The sequence below is a fragment of the Danio rerio genome, chromosome 10 (genome assembly GCF_049306965.1).
Source record: "Danio rerio strain Tuebingen ecotype United States chromosome 10, GRCz12tu, whole genome shotgun sequence".
Classification (NCBI taxonomy): Eukaryota; Metazoa; Chordata; class Actinopteri; order Cypriniformes; family Danionidae; genus Danio; species Danio rerio.
In genome coordinates this window covers 27,570,059-27,591,664 of record NC_133185.1, presented here as the reverse complement: position 1 = coordinate 27,591,664, position 21,606 = coordinate 27,570,059, and the positions used below count along the sequence as shown (strand labels likewise).

Genomic DNA, 21,606 nt, shown 5'->3' with positions numbered 1-21,606 from the left:
TATCTTCATTCTGAACTTTGCCTGTAGTACCACTGCTGTCAATTAAAGCATTCATGAAATATTTGTCATTACAGTACATATTTGAACAGTTAGTCATTTACAAAATGGATTTGCCAGAAAGCATCGTCAAAATACCAGAGATTCCCAGACAAAAACTGAAATCTTCACAAAAATGTCTTTAAAACAAGAGACATGTGATTCTAAATGAACAGCCCAATTTTTTTAAAGATCGGAAAATAGGTAACATATAATATAATATATTTATATTCATGTGCGAGTATAACATAACAAAAGTGCTACTAAAAGCAAATATGCATTTGCTATAGCTTGTTTTTCCATGGCTTTGGGTGCTTGAGTCGAACTGCACCTTCGATGGACCACCTGAACACCCGGATGACATATGGAGACAGATGTGTAATCCAAATAATCTGGTTGCAAACCTATTAGCAGGCCCATGTGGAATCTGAAATCTTTTTTAGTCCAGAATTGATTCTATTTATTTTACTTATGTCAATTTGTGTAAATATCTATTTATTCAATATTTTTATGATTTAATATTGAATAATATACAAAGGTTTATCTGTATTTTCTGCAATATGTTTTTTATTGTCCACATTTTGTTCAGACCGGTCTGTTAGGGATTTTATTTACTTGTCAAATATTTAATTTTAGCGAAAATAAATTCCTCCTGATCTCCTTTGTGATGAGAAAAAAAAACAGCAAAAGATGGACTCTTGCAAAAATGTTAGAGGCAGGCATTTTCCAGCTTGATCTCATGACCAAACATAATTATTTAACACATTGTCTAAAAAGTACAATGAGCTATTTAGTTTGAATGAAAATGTATAATTTTTAAAAGGAGGCATGTCATCAAACTAGGGCTGAACAGTATATCGTTTCAGCATTGACATTGCAACATGCACATCTGTAATAGTCACATCGCAGGATCTTCAATGTCAAGTATGGGTTATTGTTGACCAGGAGCTTGTAGATTAATATCACATTTTACCCATTGGGGATTTAAAGTTTAGAATTTGCATTAGTTTGTTTCTGGTAAACATTTCAAGCAAGTTTAAAGCATTCAAACACAACAGTAACACTGTAGCTTTAACAAGGATTCATTTAATAAACATTTTATAGTGAAGGCTTCCAAGTACCATTTTACATTAGATGTTTTAATTGTTTTTCCAACTGTCATTTAGACTTACAAAAGCGGCAGAAAAAGCACTTTTTATTCTCTCATTTGTATGTTTACATATTGTCAGAAAAAGTACAATGTACAATTTCATTCGAACAAAAGCCTCTGATCAAACTAGGTCAGCATCAATATCGACATCTAAAACAGTCACATCACAGAATCTTTAATGTCAAGTATGGGTTATTGTTAACTGAGGATGTAGATTAATATCATGTTTTAACCACTGATGATTTAAAGTTTGTCATTTTCATTAGTTTGTTTCTGTTAAACATTTCAAGTGAGTTTAAAGCATTTAAGCACAACAATAACATTGTAGCTTTAACAAAGATTAATTTAATTAAAATGTTATAAAAGGCTTCCAAGTGCCATTTTACATTCGATTTTTTAATTGTTTGTCCAACTGTCATTAAGACTTACCAGACAAAAGCAGCAGATAAAGCACTTTTTCTGCCATTTGTGTTTTTCCCCAAAAAAATTTAGTTTAAAGTAAATTTTAACTAGTTTATAATAATTTGTGCAGATGCACTTCCCTATAAAATCACCCCAACCATTCTGAAAATAATAATTCTCCAAGAGTTATTCAATCCATCTGATGAAATGTATTTTAAATCACAATATATATTGTAGAAAAACAAAATATAAACCCCACATCTAAAACCAACTGTCACAGCAGGACGCGATAATCATCCTAAAATATACAAAGACAATATTGTACAAAAACTGTAATATGAACAGACATGGGCCGGTATAAGATTCTGAAGGTACAATAACCTTATGTAAAAATATCACAGTATTACGGTATTGTGATTACCGCTCTAAAATATGCTTTTTTTTTTAAATGTCTGAGTAAAAACAACTTTTTCCCACATCGAACAAGGTATAATTTATTTAACATTTAAAATATTTGGGAGCATTAAACATAAATTAAAAGAAGTCATTAACTTCTGCCTTTTGCCATCTTTATTAGTTTCAAAAACACAGGTTTCTTTACAACTTGATAAAGCATCTTTGGATATCTTTCTTTTCTTTACATATAAAAAAACACTGCATGGTTCAGGTCTACAGTTCCTGTTTTTTTTGTGTTTGGATGTTGGTTTATAAGTGACTTTGTTTTTAAAAATGTTTGCTGAATTGTGGGCTGACCAGTTGCTTTTGATGTTTAGGCTCATTTTCTTTTGGTGATACTGTACTGTTCCCCTAACAAAACTCAATAGAATCATAAAAAACATGTTAAAAAACAGGAACTTTTAACTATAACAGGGAATTTTAATGGTTTTAAAACCTTGACCTTTAAAAACTGCAGTAAGCCTTGAAACCGTTTATCATCGCATGCCTAAATATGAGTAAGCCACTAAATGAAAAAGTTACTAATTGCTGTGAGATAGCGTTGTTATGTTTTTATTCAAAAGAGTCTGTGTAGCTGATTATTTGAGATGGACATTTGAATATTTTAGGAGAAAATTCCTGTAATTGTGCTGAAGTGTGTGATGTACAGTCTGATCTGCACGGTTGACTTCTCTCACAGCTTGTCATCTGAGCTGGTCTTGAGCTGTCATCTCCTGGAGAGATTTGCTGTTCACTCAGATATGGCAGCTGAAGCACCTGTTGAGCTGCTTGCTTGAAAGGCAAGATGACTCTGCTAATCTGTGCCAGTGTATGCAGAGGTCAGGTTTTGCCGACTTTATGAGGAGCAAATGTGCCTACAAGGCTAGTAAAATGTGTAATCACCTACATACACCGTGGGACCAGGCAGCTATATAAATGTTCCAAATACTGTAAAAACACTGAAATGTGTCTGTGGGGGATGGGGTTATGAAAATGCAGGAGAATTAATTACTGCACAGCTCCTTGGAATAATTCTGCTTGGTCGAGAAATCAGAGTAAAATATATTATAGTATATTATAACGTAACGTAACGTAACGTAACGCAACATAACATAACATAATATAACATAACATAAAATAACATAACATAACATAACATAACATAACATAACATAACTAAATATAATATAAAATATCATATAAAATAATATAATATAATATAATATAATATAATATAATATAATATAATATAATATAATATAATATAATATAATGCTGCTTTAACATTCTAGTTATTCTCACATAATAAAAGTAAACTATATGTATAAAGTATATATCAAATGTAGGAATGAAATATTGTGTAATGTATGATCTATAATTTATAATGTCGTACAATATATTTGACATATCTCTGCTAGTTTCATCAGTACTTATAAATTCAATAAACCACTTAACATTCTGTTTTTTTACATAAGTTATAATAAAAATGACAATTGCAAAATGTAATACCTTAATAACTGCAATGTTGCAAAACGAAATATTGAAATACAAATGTGTAAGAGTAATTTTTATGACATGTCTGTGCTGGTTTCAAGAATCTTGTAATACCTAGAAGTATATTTATACACAAACTATAATTAATATGAAATAGTACTTTAAAATGTAATACTTTCAATATTAATTACTGCTAAATTTCAAAGTGAAATAGTGTGTGTTGTAAAGTATGATTTTGCACATCTGTGCTAGTTTTAGAATTTATTTCTGCATTTACATATATTTTGCATTCAAATAGTTTCACTATAATATAATATAATATAACATAATATAATATAACATAATATAATATAACATAATATAACATAATATAATATAATATAATATAATACAACATAACATAACATAACATAATATAACATAATATAACATAATATAATATAATATAATACAACATAACATAATATAACATAATATAATATAATATAATATAATATAATTAATATAATATAATATAATATAATACAACATAACATACCATAACATAATATAATATAATATAATATAATATAATATAATATAATATAACATAACATAATACAACATAACATAACATAATATAATATAATATAACATAACATAATATAACATAACAAAATATAATATAACATAACATAACATAACATAACATAACATAACATAATATAATATAATATAATATAATATAATATAATATAATATAATATAATATAATATAATATAATATAATATTCCTCCGGGTACTCCGGTTTCCCCCACAGTCCAAAGATATGGGGTACAGATAAATTGGGATTGGGTAGGCTAAATTTTCCATAGTGTATGAGTGTGAATGAGTGTGTGGATGTTTCCCAGAGATGGGTTGCAGCTGGAAGGGCATCCGCTGCGTAAAACATGTGCAGGATAAGTTGGCGATTCATTCTGTTGTGGCGATCCCGGATTAATAAAGGGACTAAGCTGAAAAGAAAATGAATAAATGATAATATAATAAAATATAACATAGTAAAACAAATAATATTATATAATAATAAAACATTATGTAACAATATAATATAACATTATGTAATAATATAATATAATATAATATAATATAATATAATATAATATAATATAATATAATATAATATAATATAATATAAGATGGTCACTGGTTCGAGCCTTGACTCAGTTTCTGAGTGGAGTTTGCATGTTCTCCCTGCGTTCGCGTGGGTTTCCTCCAGGTGCGCCAATTTCCCCCACAGTCCAAAGACATGCGGTACAGGTGAATTGGATAGGCTAAATTGTCAGTAGTGTATGAGTGTGTGTGTGAATGTGTGTGTGGATGTTTCCCAGAGATGGGTTGCGGCTGGAAGGGCATACGCTGCATAAAAACTTGCTGGATAAGTTAGCGGTTCATTTCGCTGTGGCGACCCCGGATTAATAAAGGGACTAATCCGACAAGAAAATGAATGAAAGAATGAATAATATAATATAAAAAATTAATAATAAAACGAATATATAACAATAAATCCATTTGTAAAGTGGCAGAGAGTTCAAAGTGGTTCAATAAAAGAAAAAACATGCAATTACAAAAAACGGCAGCAAATTAAGAAAAGATCTACATTGGTTTGACAGCACACATGCTGCAAATCCTCAAAGCACATTAACATTCTCACAACATAAACAAGTTAATAAAATGCACTCCATTTTCTCACAACGCAAAAAGAATGAAACACAACAGATACGTTTTTTTTTTTATTGTAGCATGTTAAGCTCTCTTGGCCACAGTACTTTTGGACATTTTCTACTTATATAACTATAATACAAATAAACCAACTGAACAGAAATAAAAAAAATCAATAAAAGTAATACAATTTGTAAGGTTGGGTCATGCTAAAATTTTAATCGTCCAAGTTACTGTAGTAGAGTTACTGTACAATTGTGTTTTTACAGTGTAGAATTAATGGTATCATTTTATTTTAATAGTCCCATCAATGCATTACGCAAGTTACATTGCATCTAAATGCCAACTGATTCTCATTAGATTATATGTAGACTGTTGGGTTGGGGTTAGGATTAGTGTTGGTTGTAAATTGACATGTACTTGCAATGTTTCTTGTGGTCCGTTAAATGTCTGTTGAAGGAACAGTATCAGCAGATATTAAGCAGAGGGTCTACTAATACTCAAATGAGAATTAATTGGCATGTAGCTGCAATGCAACTTTTAGTCAACAAATTGTGCAATAGGGACCATCAAAATAAAGTCTTACCGAATAAATCAAAGGCAATGAAAAAAGAAAAGAAAGACACAGCAAGAAACACATGAAAGGAAAACTGACATATTTAGAAGCAAAGAGACCTTCAATGTTTCAAAAGTGGTCGATAAAAAAGGTCAACAGGCCCATCATCCTTCTTGCTTAACTGAATAAAAGGATGAATGATAGCGGAATGGAATAAAAGAATGAAAAGACAGTAGATGCCGAAAACCTGGAAGACAAGCCAGGCTTATCTACATGTTTTAACAAGGTTGAGTTTGTAGTTCACAGCAAGACAGCGCCTGCCATCAAATTAGAGCACACATTAAAGTCGGGACGGTCCAAACAATTGCCTTTTTTACTTCCCTTTTTCCCTCCAATGTAAATTTAATTTAGAGAAAATGTTGATTTAATCTCTGCTTAGTACAGCATGACAGAGCAATAATGAAGCGATCGAATAAAGAAAGGGACTTGAAAAGAAAGGAAGGCACTTTATAAACGGTGTTCCTCCTTATCTAACCACATAATTGTGGGTTATGACAGACATTCATATAAACTGTTTTCTTTTGAAAGTGCATGCCAGAAAGATTGCACACCATCAGGATTCCTACCTCCAGACTCGGGAGATAATCGCGCGTAATTAGAGAAAATTTCTGTTTACAAGCTAATTCTATCACACCAGAAAAATTTAGGTCAGCTCTCTCAGCACACACTCACTCACAGTTTAGTGGCTGCACGAAGCCGAGAGGCCTGCGAGAGGAAGAATCGCTTTTCTTCCATCATCACATGTGTCCTCAGCGAAGAGGAGCCGACGACAGGACAGGAGGCCTGCGGGTCCTCCATCTGAATACACTCTCTTAGGACCCCGAGCCTAAACATCAAGAAAGTGTTGAGTTGAGAAAGTGTGGAGAATTTAGACTGCTGCTGCACTTTTTGCTCATTTTCTGCACCACTAATGGCACCAAAATAACTAGTTTTACTGTTTTTGTAAGGAAAAATGGGTGTGATGACCATGCAGAAGTTGCCCCCCAAAATGCTAGTGTGTTGTTAATTCTAGAAAAGAAGCATTTTCTGAGTGGCCTAAATATAACTAACATAACAAAAGGTGTCAAATGTCCAATGATAAGATATGATAAGATGCACATGCATATATTGATGGGAATGTACTGTAGATATTATTATCCGCTTAAAGTTAAATAAAATTATCAGCCTGATGTGTTAAGGCTGATAAATTATGGATTTTTTGTTTTTGCCAACTGGAACATTTCAGATTTATGCTGCAGAAAGTAAAGAGAAGATTTGTGAGACAATGTGAGAGTTTTTTCTGCACTATTAGCGGCCTCAAAATAACAATTTTACAATTGAGTATAACATGGGTATGATGACCATGCAGAAGTAGTCTCTAGAATGCCAGGGCCAGTGTTAGGCAAGCTACTTAAAAAATGTAGTGAGCTAAGCTAATAGCTACTGTACTTAAAATGTAGATTAACTACTGTACACTAAAAGCTACCCTCTGGGAACAATAAAAGCTACCTGGCAAAAGTAGCTTAGCCACATCTAAGCTATTTTTGTTTTTACAAAAAATAAATAAATAAATAAATAAATAAAATAATACATCTAAGCCAGTGTTTCTCAACCACATTCCTCGAGGACTACCAGCTCTGCACATTTTCCAGGTCTCTAAACCAAATCAAAGTTTTCAGTTCAGTAATTTACTGCAAATAGTATGCCGTACCAAACAGAAATAAATCAAAGTTAAACATTTAAAATGTAATAATAATTTATAAAGGGAAATATTTAGGAATAAGCATTATATTGTATATATAATTGCACCTCTTTATTAATAAATTACACTACATAATCTAGTATAATTAGTAACTATAATAATAATTACCATAGAATACTTTAGCTTTTTCTACAGTATATATATATATATATATATATATATATATATATATATATATATATATATATATATATATATATATATATATATATATATATAAACTCCTCTTCTTCATTCATCTTTCTATCAATCAAATTTTTTGTTTTAGCCTAATTGGTTGGCGACGTCACTGACCAAAGCAAAGGTAGCAGTAACGCATTAAAAAGTTTACTGTTTAGATTTACTTTTATCAGCTAGACATCAGCCTCACAGCTTCGTGAATGTCAGTGCTGTCACTTATTGATCCGCGTTCGGTAAATGTAGCTTGTGTGGACGCTACTTCACTAACAAAAATAGCTTCGCAACAAAAAAGCTATTTGATGTAAAGTACATGGCTATAGACAAATTACCAGTTTGTAAACATTCAAGATGCACGTGCAGCGAGGTTGCAAAATTTAACCATTTAGTCTGACAGATCCAGTTGTGATAGCACCCTCCCAATGGATATTGGATTGGACGAAATGGCCAAGCATCCAGGCCGAAATATACATCTCATTGAAACTCCAAGTGGTTTTACAATAAAGACGTTTTAGGCCTACAAGTCTTTGGATGCCAACAATTTTGTTCTGTGTGGTCATGTGCAAGAAATATCCATGATTACCAGATTCAACACTATGTAGTGCTAAAAACTAAGATTCTGCCTAGCCAAAGACAAGAAAAGAAGACGGAGCTATACAAGGCCTGGGTAATCATCAACAAGCAAAACAACTGCATTCTGACAGCGAACTGCACCTGTACGGAAGGGTTAGGGTATGTGAACTTTTACACTTTTACATGACATTCTTAGTATTCAGTGTCCGCAGTTTAATTCACCATATTTAACTGTTTTTGCAGAAATCATTGCTGCAATCAAAAATGAGTAATGGTTATGATTCAGCATAGTGTGAACTTACCTGAAATGAAATGAGAACTGCAGAGTCCAGCATTTTTAATTAGGTCCCCACTCCATTCAGCTTTTTTAGTGAATGTGAGAGTGTATGGGTATTTCCCAGAACTGTGTTGTGGCTGGAAGGGCATCTGCTACAAAACACATATTGGGGAATAGTTAGCGGTTCATTCAGCTGTGGCAACCCCTGATAATTAAGGGGCTAAGCCCAAGGAAAATGAATGAATGAAATTATGCAGTAATAATAATTATATATATATATATATATATATATATATATATATATATATATATATATATATATATATATATATATATATATATATATATATATATATATATTTAATCAGTTCTTGTCCACAAATATCACAGAGCATTTCTAAACAGCATTTCCAAACCATACAGACCTTTGCCGCAATTTGTCCTATTTTGTTTAATCAGAACATTTCTGAGAGAAAAATGTTTTATAAGCAACACAGAGTCACAGCGTTTGTAGCTTGTTTGCTTGGGGAATTTTTGGACCTGACCTAAAGTCAATGGGGAAAAGTATTTTAAGAAAACTTCATTTTGATATTAGATTGCTGGGCGCATGAAGTCTGAACATGAAATACTGTATGGTCCACAGATGACACATGACACAAGCTCATCCATTCCAGCCAGTTCCCCCAATTCAATTTCTGAATCTCACTCAATTCGCCACACATGGACATGCTGTTTTTGCCAAGACATGTTATCCAATTATCAAGTGGAGGTCGGCAGGCGAGTCAGAAATCATGCTTTCAGAACATCAAAGATGACTTTCATAACCTTGCCTTGTCAGGTTTCAAACCCTTACAATTTCAAAAACAATTTCAGCTGATGTATTTTGACTTGATGAAACTACGATGTCCCAAATCTCTCCAGTGCAGCTGCAAAAAACACACTCTGCCTCTTATATCCAGCTGTTGAGGAGCCTTAAGGAATACTCCACGGACTAACGCTTCACAGCGTTTTAGCGAGTGTTTTTACTGTCACAAACCAGCTGATAAAACAACAAGTACTGCCGGAGAGTCTTTCCATGACTGAGCAAGATGGATAGAAAGTGATTTCAGTAATCATGTGGCAGCTGAGAGCGTTGATTGAGACCGACGGGCCGGTTAGCTGATTAAAAACGCCTGATTTCCACCACCACTCGTCCCCACAACGTGTAACTTCATCAATTACAGGGCTTTCCAGCAGCACAGAGATGATATCGATCCAACGCGCTCGGTCAAATGCGTTTACATCAGGATGCTTTTATGGCCTCAGATGCTTCTCTCGTTCAAAATCCAGCTGTCGGGTGGATATATAACACCCTCATAATGGCTGTGTGTGACAACATTCTCTTTCAGTCGTGTAGCAATTTAATTAGTAATCTTGACGACTGGCTGTCACGGGGAGATAAACACAGGACGAGAGGGAAAATGTGTTTATTAGATGTTATATTTGGAAGTGAGCCCTCGTTCTTTGTAGGCTGATTTACATCACTGCAGAGAAGGGTCAGAAATTCACTTTTCGGGGCAATATTAATGTAATATAATAATATTTTTTATCTTTATAAAATGAAGCAACTGAAGAGAGTCTGCATACTTTCCAAAAAGACACAAGAAAAATAAAATGAAAAGCAACTTACTGGGAAAAAAGGCAAACATTTTGGTCACGTGCCAAGTGCACAGTAAACAGTGTTAGAACTGGGAGCTAGTTTAATTTATGGAGTCACAGGATGATTCGTTAGATCACATGCATGATCAAACCAAACAAAGCAGAGAGAAAAAGAGAAGAGAAGAAATAGAGAAACTAATTTAAAATAAATAATAAAAATGTTAAATATATTTCAAATATATTTAGGAATGAATTAATTAAAAGAAAAGAAAAAAATACATTATACTTATCTTAGAGCTGGGCAATTAGTTGAAAAGTAATTGAAATTTACATTCAGAACAAAAAATTTTACTTTTACGTCACCGCAATCTGTGATTGGTCGGTTTAGCCGGCTAGCGTTTCGGAAATGTTATTGCAGAGCAACACAAACAACACTCAGGAGTATAAATGCACGACTACACACAAGGCAGGTGCCGTGACTCAATTATCCCTAAAAGCCAGAGGCTGATTTAGACTTCTGCGGCCACTTTGCAGGTAAATCTGATCTTTGGTCAAGTAGGGTGATCGATGCATTCTTGAGCCTTATTTTGCACTACATTGATGATCATTGAAAGCTGTGCCAGAGATATTTCCCTTTACATTAAAATTATTATTTACATTAAAATATTTGTTTAAAGAAGATGCAAGAAATGCACTGTTTAAAATATTATTTACAGGATATACAATAGTTATTTTATTTAGGATACTGCTTATTTTCTACTTTTAATTAGAAAAACATTATTTACTTGTTTATTTTCAGTTTTTATAAGAAAAGTTTGTTTTAGGCAATGCGTTTAGGTTTCAATTGTTCAACGTTGATAGCCATGGATAGTAAATGGATAGTGTGTGTTTCCTTTAATTATTTTAAAATCAAGTAATGCACCCTTCATTCAGAAACCTCTCACTTGTAATATGCGATAATATTTACTGTACAAAACCTGTCAGTGAACTACGAGTGCAAAAAATAAAATAAAATAATAAATAAATAAATAAAGTAATTCATTGATCATGTTCATTAATCACAATTGAGTTAAAATATTCAATTAATGGAGATTTTGATTTCAGGCCAGATTGCCCAACCCTAACCTATCTGAATCTTTTAAATCACATCTTTACATTTAGCCAATTACAAAACTTGTGTCGTATTATAAATTTGTACATTATACATTTAAAATTAGCAATGGTTATACTGAAAATAAAAAATAAAGAAGTATTTTATGGTAATCAAAAAAATGAAACCTGATTTTGCTATTAATTGCTATGATTTTCAATATTTTAACCATGGTACTGGCAGTAAAACTTTTGGTTATACTAATGGTAATCAAAATAATAATAGGTAATAGAATGAGCATTTTTACCAGGATCCTGTGTGTAGGTTCAATAATATCACTTTTATGGCAAAGAATAAGTTATTTTTGTGGTCTTTAAAGTGAAATAACTCAACATAAACAAAAAAAGGCTAAGAAAATTTTTCGATGGAAATTTCAGACGGCACCTAGAGGTTTTTGCATCTGAACTCTTCAATTGTTAAATGCTGCTACTGATGTTGCAATAATGATGACGCTTAATAAAACTAATTCATAGATATTCAATTAACAGACAAAATATGCATGTCTATGACATTAATTTAGCGCATTAATTGAATTATGGTAACCTTAAAATAAATGTCTTGTTGTTTCATTAATTTAAAAAAATTAAAAATTATTCAATTTCAAAAGCATGTAGAATTCAGCCAGTGAGGGCCACCAACTAACTATACTAGGTACCGTCTTTCAGCAGACACAAACCTAATGCTTCCGATCGGGTACTGCATTCAAAAACTCGACAAAATCCTGTGTTTGGTGTGCGATGCCACATGGCAGATTTAATAGGCTATTGACAGTCCTATTTTAACATTTAACTTTAATTGCGACAGCCAAAGTATTGCTCCATTATGCATTCTTGCCATTAGTTTTCAACCCAAACACAAAGCCTGATTAGCGCATGAGAAAAGTAGAGCACTAACATGAAACAAATCTACAGTAATGGCTTTTCAAGTCTGTTCCATTATGTGGCCAAGTCTCTCACTTTTTTTGTCATTTCGCTCTACAGGATTTGTCAGGAGACGAACTCAACCATCTTTTCAATTTTCACTTTGGCTGGCCGTGAGAGCCGATATAATTATTTCTCAGGTTTTTTTTTTCTCTTCCTAACGAATTTCTGTCATTGTTCAGCAGAAGGTCAAGTCCTTGTCTCTATGCTGCCATCCGGGCACAGAGAGCTCTGAGGGCAAGGCTCTGCGTCCCCCCGCTGCGGCGCTCAGAGGGCGAGCAGGTGCCCCTTTAATCTGCCAACTGCAGGCTCTTTAGTCATAATGGGTTTACAATAGTCATTTTGGAAGAAGAGACTATTGGAGGAGGGATGTCGCACATGTGACCTGATATCCATGAAGAATGAACCATCTGCTGCGCTTCAAGACGAGCGAAGGAATGAGATACCGGAGAATGGAACACACAAGACGACTGTCTAGCAGAGAAAAACATCCGCAACTGTATCGTGTGTTGCTATTCGTTCTTTATGGGTTACTCTCACCTGCTTAGGTCACAGACAGATCAAAAAGTCAGAATGAAAATGTCAGAATTTATATTCCTCGGGGTGTTAAATGTGCTCTATAATGAAAATATAGATACACCAAGGTATAGTAAAAAATATGAGATCAGTGTATGGAAATGGCCATACCGTGATCCTCAGACACCATTGTTTACTTAATATCATGTTCAATCCATGAGTGTAAAACCCTGATTGGCCCGTTGCCCATCAGGGTTTTACACTCATGGATTGAACATGATATTAAGACAAAACAAACTGTGGCGAGACTCAAGAGCGACGCCCTCCGCATTTGCATGTATGCCAACTTCAGGTCATTCATCCAGACCTGACCACATCAAGAGAACCCAGACTTACGTAACTGTGTGATCATTAATATGCATGCCTCGGGCTGTGTTTGATAAGCAACAACATTTTCTATTGAGAAAACAATGATCCCTGCCGGCACAGGATGTCAACATGATGTCATATTGACGTTGTACCCCAACATACCCAAACGTCGTGGGGACATTGGATTTTGTTTGGAAATGAAATTCAGATTTACCTCAGAACCCCAGGTCAGGCCGACGCCAATGTCTAACATAAAATCAACCTAATATCAACCAAATATTAATGTCTAATCATGTTACACCTTGACATTGTGTGGACAATACCATTATGACATCTATCAGAGGTTGGATTTTGATCACTTTCCAACACAACCTAAAATCAACCAAATATCTATGTAATTTGACGTTGTTGGACGTCAAAAAACGCTGTCTTAGATGCTGGCTAGACATTGTATTTTGGTCACCTGACATCATGACCTAAATCTAACCTAATATTTTTTATTTGTCCGTGTTCAGCATATATCATGCAGTGTGTGTATGTGTGTGTAAGCTGCACGTCAGAGAGGAGCTCATTAATATTCATCACACAATCCATATATGGTCAATCATGGACCTTCTGATTCCAGGAGTAAAAACTTACTGAAGCCATAAACCTACTATGTAGATTTTAGAGAACAATTTAACTTATTAAACCAATGCAGCATATGGCATCTTTAAAACATACAGTAGAAATATTTTAGGAAATTTTTATTATATTGCATTGCATTGTTAATTTTACACAACTCCCTGTTAATAGTCATAAGAAAGTTAGCTCACAATAACTTGTGAGCTAACTGAAGTATAAGAAAATAAAGTGGTGCATGGTGTACTGGATATCATAAATTTAAAAGAGTAAACGATGGTAATTTGCTTTATACTTATGGCTGTACTGTAAAACAAAAGTATTTAAAGCTAATATTAATAGTAGTGGCTAAAACACTAGTATTTGCTCATTTATGCAAAACAGAAATACAAATCTTTTTTTTTTCCATTTAGTTTTTTATTGCAGTTTCCAAATTCACAAACAGATAGGGTTTTCCACAATGTATTCACAAAACAATCAAAGGTCGGATTCCCAAAATTGTATAAATAAATGAAATGATAAAATACGAAAAAATCCATTAATAACAATAGAAGTTACATTAATGATTTAAGTACATTATGAGAAACAAGAAAATACACTCATAATTGTTTTGTATATCATCAAAAATAAACAGATAAAATTAATTTGTTGCTTTTCATTTACAATTTAATTGTGTACTTTTTTTTCTTTTCCTTCTTTTTTCTTTTTTTCTCTTGTTTTTTATTACTAAACTTTGTAAATATGGAACTATGAGGATGGTATTTCTGGATCTTAAATACACAATATTTAAAATAGCTAATGTTCTTCTTTCTATCTTTCTGTTATGTTTTCTCTCATTACTAGAAATAATACACAAAATAAACAAAATAAAATTCACATCTTTCTGACTATTCATTTATTCTATAATAAATCTAGTCTTAATGGCAGAATATATTCTACCCATTTTCTCCATGTCTTAATAAATCCTCAGTCTGTAAACGACGGTTCATTGTTCAGAAATACAAATCTAATGACAAAATTGTTATAGGAATTTGGATAAAACATGATGATATTTTCTATGGCAGCCTAAAATTTAAATAAGTAACAGAAATCAAGCCTGTCTGTAAGGTTAAAATATTTTGTTCTTGTAGAACAACACTTTAAAACATTTAATCTTTTTATTCTGAAAATACTACACAACATTTGCTGTTTTTTTTTTCAAGCTACTTATTTAAATTGAGCTAAAACAACACAATTCTTGATTTTTTTTTGTGACAACTTAATTGTTTTATGTTCAATCCGCCCAAACTTAGTTCATTCATGTTAAGTTGTCCCAAAAAAGTTAAGCATTGTGTCGTTTAAACTCATTTTAAATAAGTAGTGTGTACAAACAGCTAAAGTCTTTTTGAGTGTATACCTAAAATACATGCATTTATGGACAATGATACTTAAACTTTACAATAATTAATTTTTTAATTACATTAATCTACTTATATCTAATACTTATATCTTTCATATGTAGTAAATATGTTTGCAGTGTTTCAAACTTAACCTTGCATGCTTTTGTGTGACTTATACCCTTAATATATTTTGCAAATAATGTATTTATATAGCAGTGATGAAACTACAATACAACCAGACCAAACAAAAAAATAAGAACACTTAAATAATAGCATACAGCACAATTACCAGGTAGTGTGGTATAGACCAATTTATATTGCTTTAATAGCATGCATCCGTTTCCCAGTGTTTAAGCAGCAAATATAAAACATAAACATAAAATGCCAGAGGTGAGAACAGGTAATGGCATCATTAGCCCTGCTTTCGCACCAAGTTATTAACATTTTAGCAAAAACAAAGAATAAGGGCACCAAAGTAAAGAAAGAAGAGAGTGCGGGAGGGAGGGAATGGGAGTGAGTGCTTTGTATTTAATTGCTTTTATTCAGGTCATCAGATGGGTGAACTACGTGACAACTGTACAGTAGATGTGTAATTAGATAGGAGGAGCAGAGGAGGAGAAGAGCAGAGAGAAGGGACAGCGACAGACGGAGAGGTCACACAAAGGGTAGCGAAGAACAGTGCACAAAATCCCACCCACAAACACACACACACACACACACACACACACACACACAAACACAAAGCAGCAGCAGCACATCAAACACACTTCATTCATTAATGTGATGATGAGGACCAGGAGATGACCGGACTAATTATCCACAACCAATGACTGACCACATTTAAAAAAAAAAAAAAAAACTCACTGTCATCTGTGTTGAATCTGATGTGTGTTGTCTCAGTAAACTGTATCTCAGTTTTTAATCCTTCACATTGCAACTGTTTGTCATCAGCTGCTGTTGGACCTGCTGTGATGTGTGATTATGAGTGCGTAACATTTTGGTTGAGGGATAAGATATATGGAGGACCAGGCGTGCTGGTTAGAAATAAAATGAAGAATCAAATGATCAGTTTATTAATTGAAGCATTAAAATGTGTATAAATGAATCACAAATTAGATAGTCAATTAATGAACAAATACATAGACATATTGAAATGTGTTTATTTCAATTGTGATTTTAAATGTCATTTATTAAGCGATGAAACAATGCATCTAAAAATAACAAATTTTAAATGTATAAATAGACAATTTTATAAATGTTTATTTAACTCATGTTTTAAAACGCTGATAAATAGAGAGAGAAAAGCATTTGTCAAATGCCCTTTTTAAAAACTATTTAAATTGTGCATTTAAATGCATCTTAAAGGTTCAAGACACCTTTGAGTACTTTTATTGAGATTTTAACAGATTTGTGTGTTTTAAGCATCAACTAAGTCAATGTTAGCAGCTGTCAGATTTAATTGTGGGAAAAACTGGATAATTTTGAGCTTTTGTCAGCTAATTTAATTTTGCGGGATTAAAAATGTATTTTTGGGGCGGGATCAAAATCGGTGACTTATCGCGTATCGTGGAGTGATGATGGGTTGGTTCCTCATTATCATTCATAGCTGAGTTTTCTTATCTTATGAGAAGACCCTGCTTCTTAATTATTCATGAGAGCACATGCAAGCATGATGGCAAGGCAGACCTGCCAAACTGTGAGACCCAATGACTGGGTAAGATCAGCAAGCAGTATTTAGCTGTTCATAAAGGGTCATAACGTTATTTGTTTGTTTCCATGATTCAAGGGGTTTGGTGCATGTTTTTCCCCGCAATGCTGTCAGGGCTGACTCAGCAAAGCTGTTGGTTTTCAGCAAGCATTTTTGTCGGGAGAGCTGTACAAAATATGGAGAATGGCAGGCTTTGTCTTTTATCAGTTGAGTTTGTTACCATTCAGACACATTGCCTATACATGCTGCTGTGTTCGTCTATGTTTAAAATCCTCAAGATTACCAGCAGGGCTAATGGTTGGAATAGACAGGGCAAGAGACCTGCTGCACATGATCCCCCATGTCTGCATTCAGACCCGGGGATTGAGGAGGAGAGAAGTCCTCCTCATTTATAGTGTTTACATGATTATCTTTATAATGGGATCACAAAATGTGGTTATGTTTATATGAAATTACAAATAACAAATGTAGCAGAGCATTAAATTACTGTTTATTTCTTTGCATTTTCACTTTGTAAACTATAAAATCATGGCTCTCCTCACGGTTTGGGTCTCATATTGTGAGCTAACTGACAACAGTTGTTCGCTCCCTCTCTTTTCCCCTGCTCTGCTGGCCACACCCACTCCTCCCTCTGCTCTCAGCGCTCCACACCCATCATGAAGCATTTTTTGGAAAACATTCTGATGTATTCTGAGGTTTAACAGCCCTTTAAATGATCTATAAATATATGTTTCATATTGTTTGATTAATCATGTTTCAAAATGCTTCAATTATTATGTTGATCATTTGAGTCTTCTTTTTATTTCTAACCTGCACTCCAGGGGCCTCATGTATCAATGCTGCGTACGCACAAAAACTTTGCGTACGCCAGGTTTCACGCTCAGAATCGCTCACGTTTGCATTTACTAACGATGAACTGAACGTGGGAATGTGCGCAGCTCCACGGCAGCTTTATGGCTGGCGTATGCACATTTTTTGTGCGTGTTTTATTTCCATTGGCGACTCCTAGAGGTAGTTAAATTCCTCTCTACAAAGTGTCTGAGCCTTGCAATGGCAGCTGTATGAGACGGGTTCATCTAGCAGGTATATAAGGTTTCCATATCATACAGTTGACCAGCCAAACATTAAAGCGCAATTTGCAGCGGTCGCCTGTTTTCCCAATGTAATCTGAGCTATCTACTGCACGCACATTGCTATAAAGACACTATCTGAAGATAAATTTGCATGCGTGAATCAGAAACATTTCCATTCAATAAATGTGCAAATAAAATATGATGCACAAACTTATTTATGATTCCTACTTGTCTTTCTCATGATAAATAGCTGGCAAAATCTGATATATAGCGGGGGAAAAAAAGAGGAAAGAGTTCCTCAGACGCTGGATTCGAACCGAGTTCATGCTCGAACGTGTCAAAACATGATTATATGCGTCTTACGAGCTGCGCCACTGAGACTTATAAGCGTTCTTCAACATTTTACACCTATAAACCACACTATTTCTTTTTTAATTCACTCAGTGCGATGTCCAGACCCAACTGTGTTGACCGCATCAGCTAAACTCTCCCACTCTATTTTTTTCTTTTGTTGTTAATTCCGGAGAACAAACTTGCAAATAACACAGCTTTTCTCCGGTCTACCTCCGAAAGCAGCACCACCAATTCACATTCTGTTCAAAGTTTCTCTTTATGCTTGCTTTTGCCATTGCTTTTTCATTGGGTTTTGCCAAAGTAGAGTCATTAGCATATTCATACGGGGGAGGAGGCAGGAAGGGGTTTTGTGCTCGTGCATGTTGCGCTCAGTTTCACGTTCATTCAGATGTACAAAAGAATATGCGTGAAATTCGGCGCACGCAGTGTTTCATACATCTGAATTTTTTTCTGCGTACGCACATTTACAGCTTTTGACGTACGCAATGTTTTACTATGATTTCCATGCAAGTCTTCGTACATGAGGCCCCTGGTCCTTCATTAAGATAAGACAGAATAAATAATTCATTATAGGAAATAATATAATGCCTGCTACATAGAGTAAGTATAGAATTTAGCATATAAACTGGCTTTATTATATAGCTTTCATGTAGCATATAATAGTCTAAAATGTCAGCAAACTTTAAAAGATCAGAGTGCCTGATAAATGGAGTTTTTGTCTTGCTGAAAAAAATCTATTCTGAATTTAGTAGATAAAGTTTAACTGCACTGTAAAAATATACATAAACTAACGGTTGTCTGTATTTTGTAATAAATCTTTTTTTTCACCCAATTATTTATGCTTTTGAATTGCATTTTGGGATCTTGATCTTTTCTTCATCAACTTTTGATGTTGAAAAGTTTGAAAATATGTCTTTTATTGATGTTTTTAAGTTTGAAGTGAAATATTAATTTTGGTTGGTGACTATTTCTGTTATTTTACTGACTTAATTCTCAATATTTTCTGCCTTTTAAAGCTAAAATATCAATGAAAGTCACTTTGTTAATCTGCAGTGGTGGACTTTCAACATCAATAGTCTACAGAGCAAAAAACAAGGTCCTATAATGCAATTCATAACTAAATAAACATGAATTCTGAAATACGGAAACAGATATATTTTTTACGGCGTGTTACTATAATGCCAGTTTATGGTTTTCATTGAATTCTAGTGGACAATGTCTATTTTTTGTTTTTGTTTTGTCATAATGTGTTTTCCATTATTAAGTTAGGACATTATATAGACGGTTGGAGAGAGTGAGAGAAAGAAAAAGAGAGAGGGGGTGTTAAATACAGGACTGGGAAAAGTCTCCCCGAGCCGGTATTCTCTTTCCTCTCCCATTCAAAAAGTACGATGATGAAATATGCTACCTATCAGATTGTGCCACTAGTGTAAATTATGATGTAAAGTGTTGTGAAATGTGGCTGTAATATCGCCCTAACCCACCCCATCCCTTAACCTTGACCTCAAAACCATTCAAGTGCAGTGTGTTGGTATAATGTGAAGATCAGGATTAATTGTCAGGACATCGGGACTCAAAGTCAGGATGCCCGTAGTACAATGCCACTATATGTTACTGTCCACAAGTCTACGGCCACCAACGAGTCACAAAAAGTGAACTTGAGTCAATGTTTACTTATTCTAGAAGAAATCACAATGTTAAGAACTTTTACTTGAGCACAGTAGCACACTCTTAGAAAGAAATGCTCTCTATTTGAATTGATGGTTTTATGAAGAACATTTCACTTCTACAAGTTTCCTCGTATTAAAATTAAAAGGTTCTTAAGGCAAGGCTATTTATATAGCACATTTCATCCACAATGGTAATTCAAAGTGCTTTACTACAAATTATTAAAACAGATAAAAACAGATTAAAATGTGTTAAAACAGGTTATAAAAGAAAGAAAAAGACAACAGTGCGATCTGCCAAGCGTTTAGGTAGCACAATGCTCATTCAGTAAAGGCACAGCTAAACACGTGTTTGATTTGATTTGAATGTACCTAATGTTGGAGCAAATCTGATCATTTCTGGAAGCTGATTCCAGCAGTAGGGGGCACTGTTAGTAGCTGAAGGCGGATTCACCCTGCTTTGGCTGAACTCTTGGAATTTTTTATGTACTTGATCCTAATAATCTGAGTGATCTGTTAGGTTTGTATTTAGTAAGCATATCTGTAATGTATTGAGGTCTTAAGCCGTTTACTGATTTGTAGACAAGTAGTAATACTTTAAAATCTATTCTGAATGTAACTGGGAGCCAGTGTAAAAGATAGGTGTGATAAGCTCTGATTTTGTTTCTTTAGGTTGTTGTTCATTCAAAGAAGTTCTTTGAAGAACCAAAACCGGTTCTTCTACAGCATTATTATGAAACCCCCTTTTGGAAACTTTATTTTTAATAGTGCATTAAAAATTGGATGTACAAGTATACTCCTTGCTTTTGTGATTATTTGTCACCTTTAAAAAAAAAGATTGGATGCGAACACACCAAATGTAAGCTCTAGAAAGCTTATTAGCAAGCACGGTGTTTTGAGCAGTCAGGTGTGCAGGCATCCATTTTCTTTTTTCCAATAATAGTTTGTTTGTCCTGCACCTGAACCCAATTCAGTGTTTTTGGATGAGCGCACTTTGTTTATGTTTTGCTAATACATGACCTGGACATGCTTTTGTAAGATTCATGCTTAAGATGTTAATATTTTTTTAAACAAAACAATGATGAAACTACAGAGCAACATGAAGGTGATTATGTGCTTTATATGTAAAAAGAATTAGCTTGGTGTTGTAGGATGATTTAGTTAATTTAATATCATGTTCATCTCTTTCCTACTTTGGAAACAGTTAAAAATGCCTTTGGAAAAAAAGTCTCTACTGTATATGGCATTTAAAAACGTTTGAGAAACAAATGCATTATATAACAATAATGTTTTGAATGGTAGCCAGTGAATCATTTCTTAAACTTGTTTTTTAAATAAACACTGATTTAGCCATGCAGGGTATTCACACTATTCAAGATAAATGTCCGATTTTGGAACACATTACCATCTAAAAACATTTATCTAAAGTACACTGTAAAAAATTCTGGCTTCCACACAATTATTTCATGTTGTCCTAACAGAAAACAACCAAGCTAACATAATTGTTTTTACAAATTTAGGTAGAATTTGTAAAAAATAAATAAATAATTCAATTCAATTCAATTCAATTCAGCTTTATTTGTATAGCGCTTTTACAATGTAGATTGTGTC

At 33.6% G+C, this 21,606-nt stretch overlaps 1 protein-coding gene across 1 annotated transcript in view; it reads right to left on the bottom strand.

Annotated features, from left to right (window-relative positions):
- Positions 1 to 21,606, bottom strand: part of kdm6bb (lysine (K)-specific demethylase 6B, b) — a 139,510-nt gene that overhangs the window by 69,075 nt on the left and 48,829 nt on the right. Inside the window, exons 2-3 of the mRNA XM_068223805.2 lie at positions 8,626 to 8,749; positions 6,509 to 6,658 (exon numbers count right to left, since the gene is read on the bottom strand). The gene's annotated coding sequence lies outside the window, so the exon portion shown is untranslated. The remainder of the gene's footprint in view (positions 1 to 6,508; positions 6,659 to 8,625; positions 8,750 to 21,606) is intronic.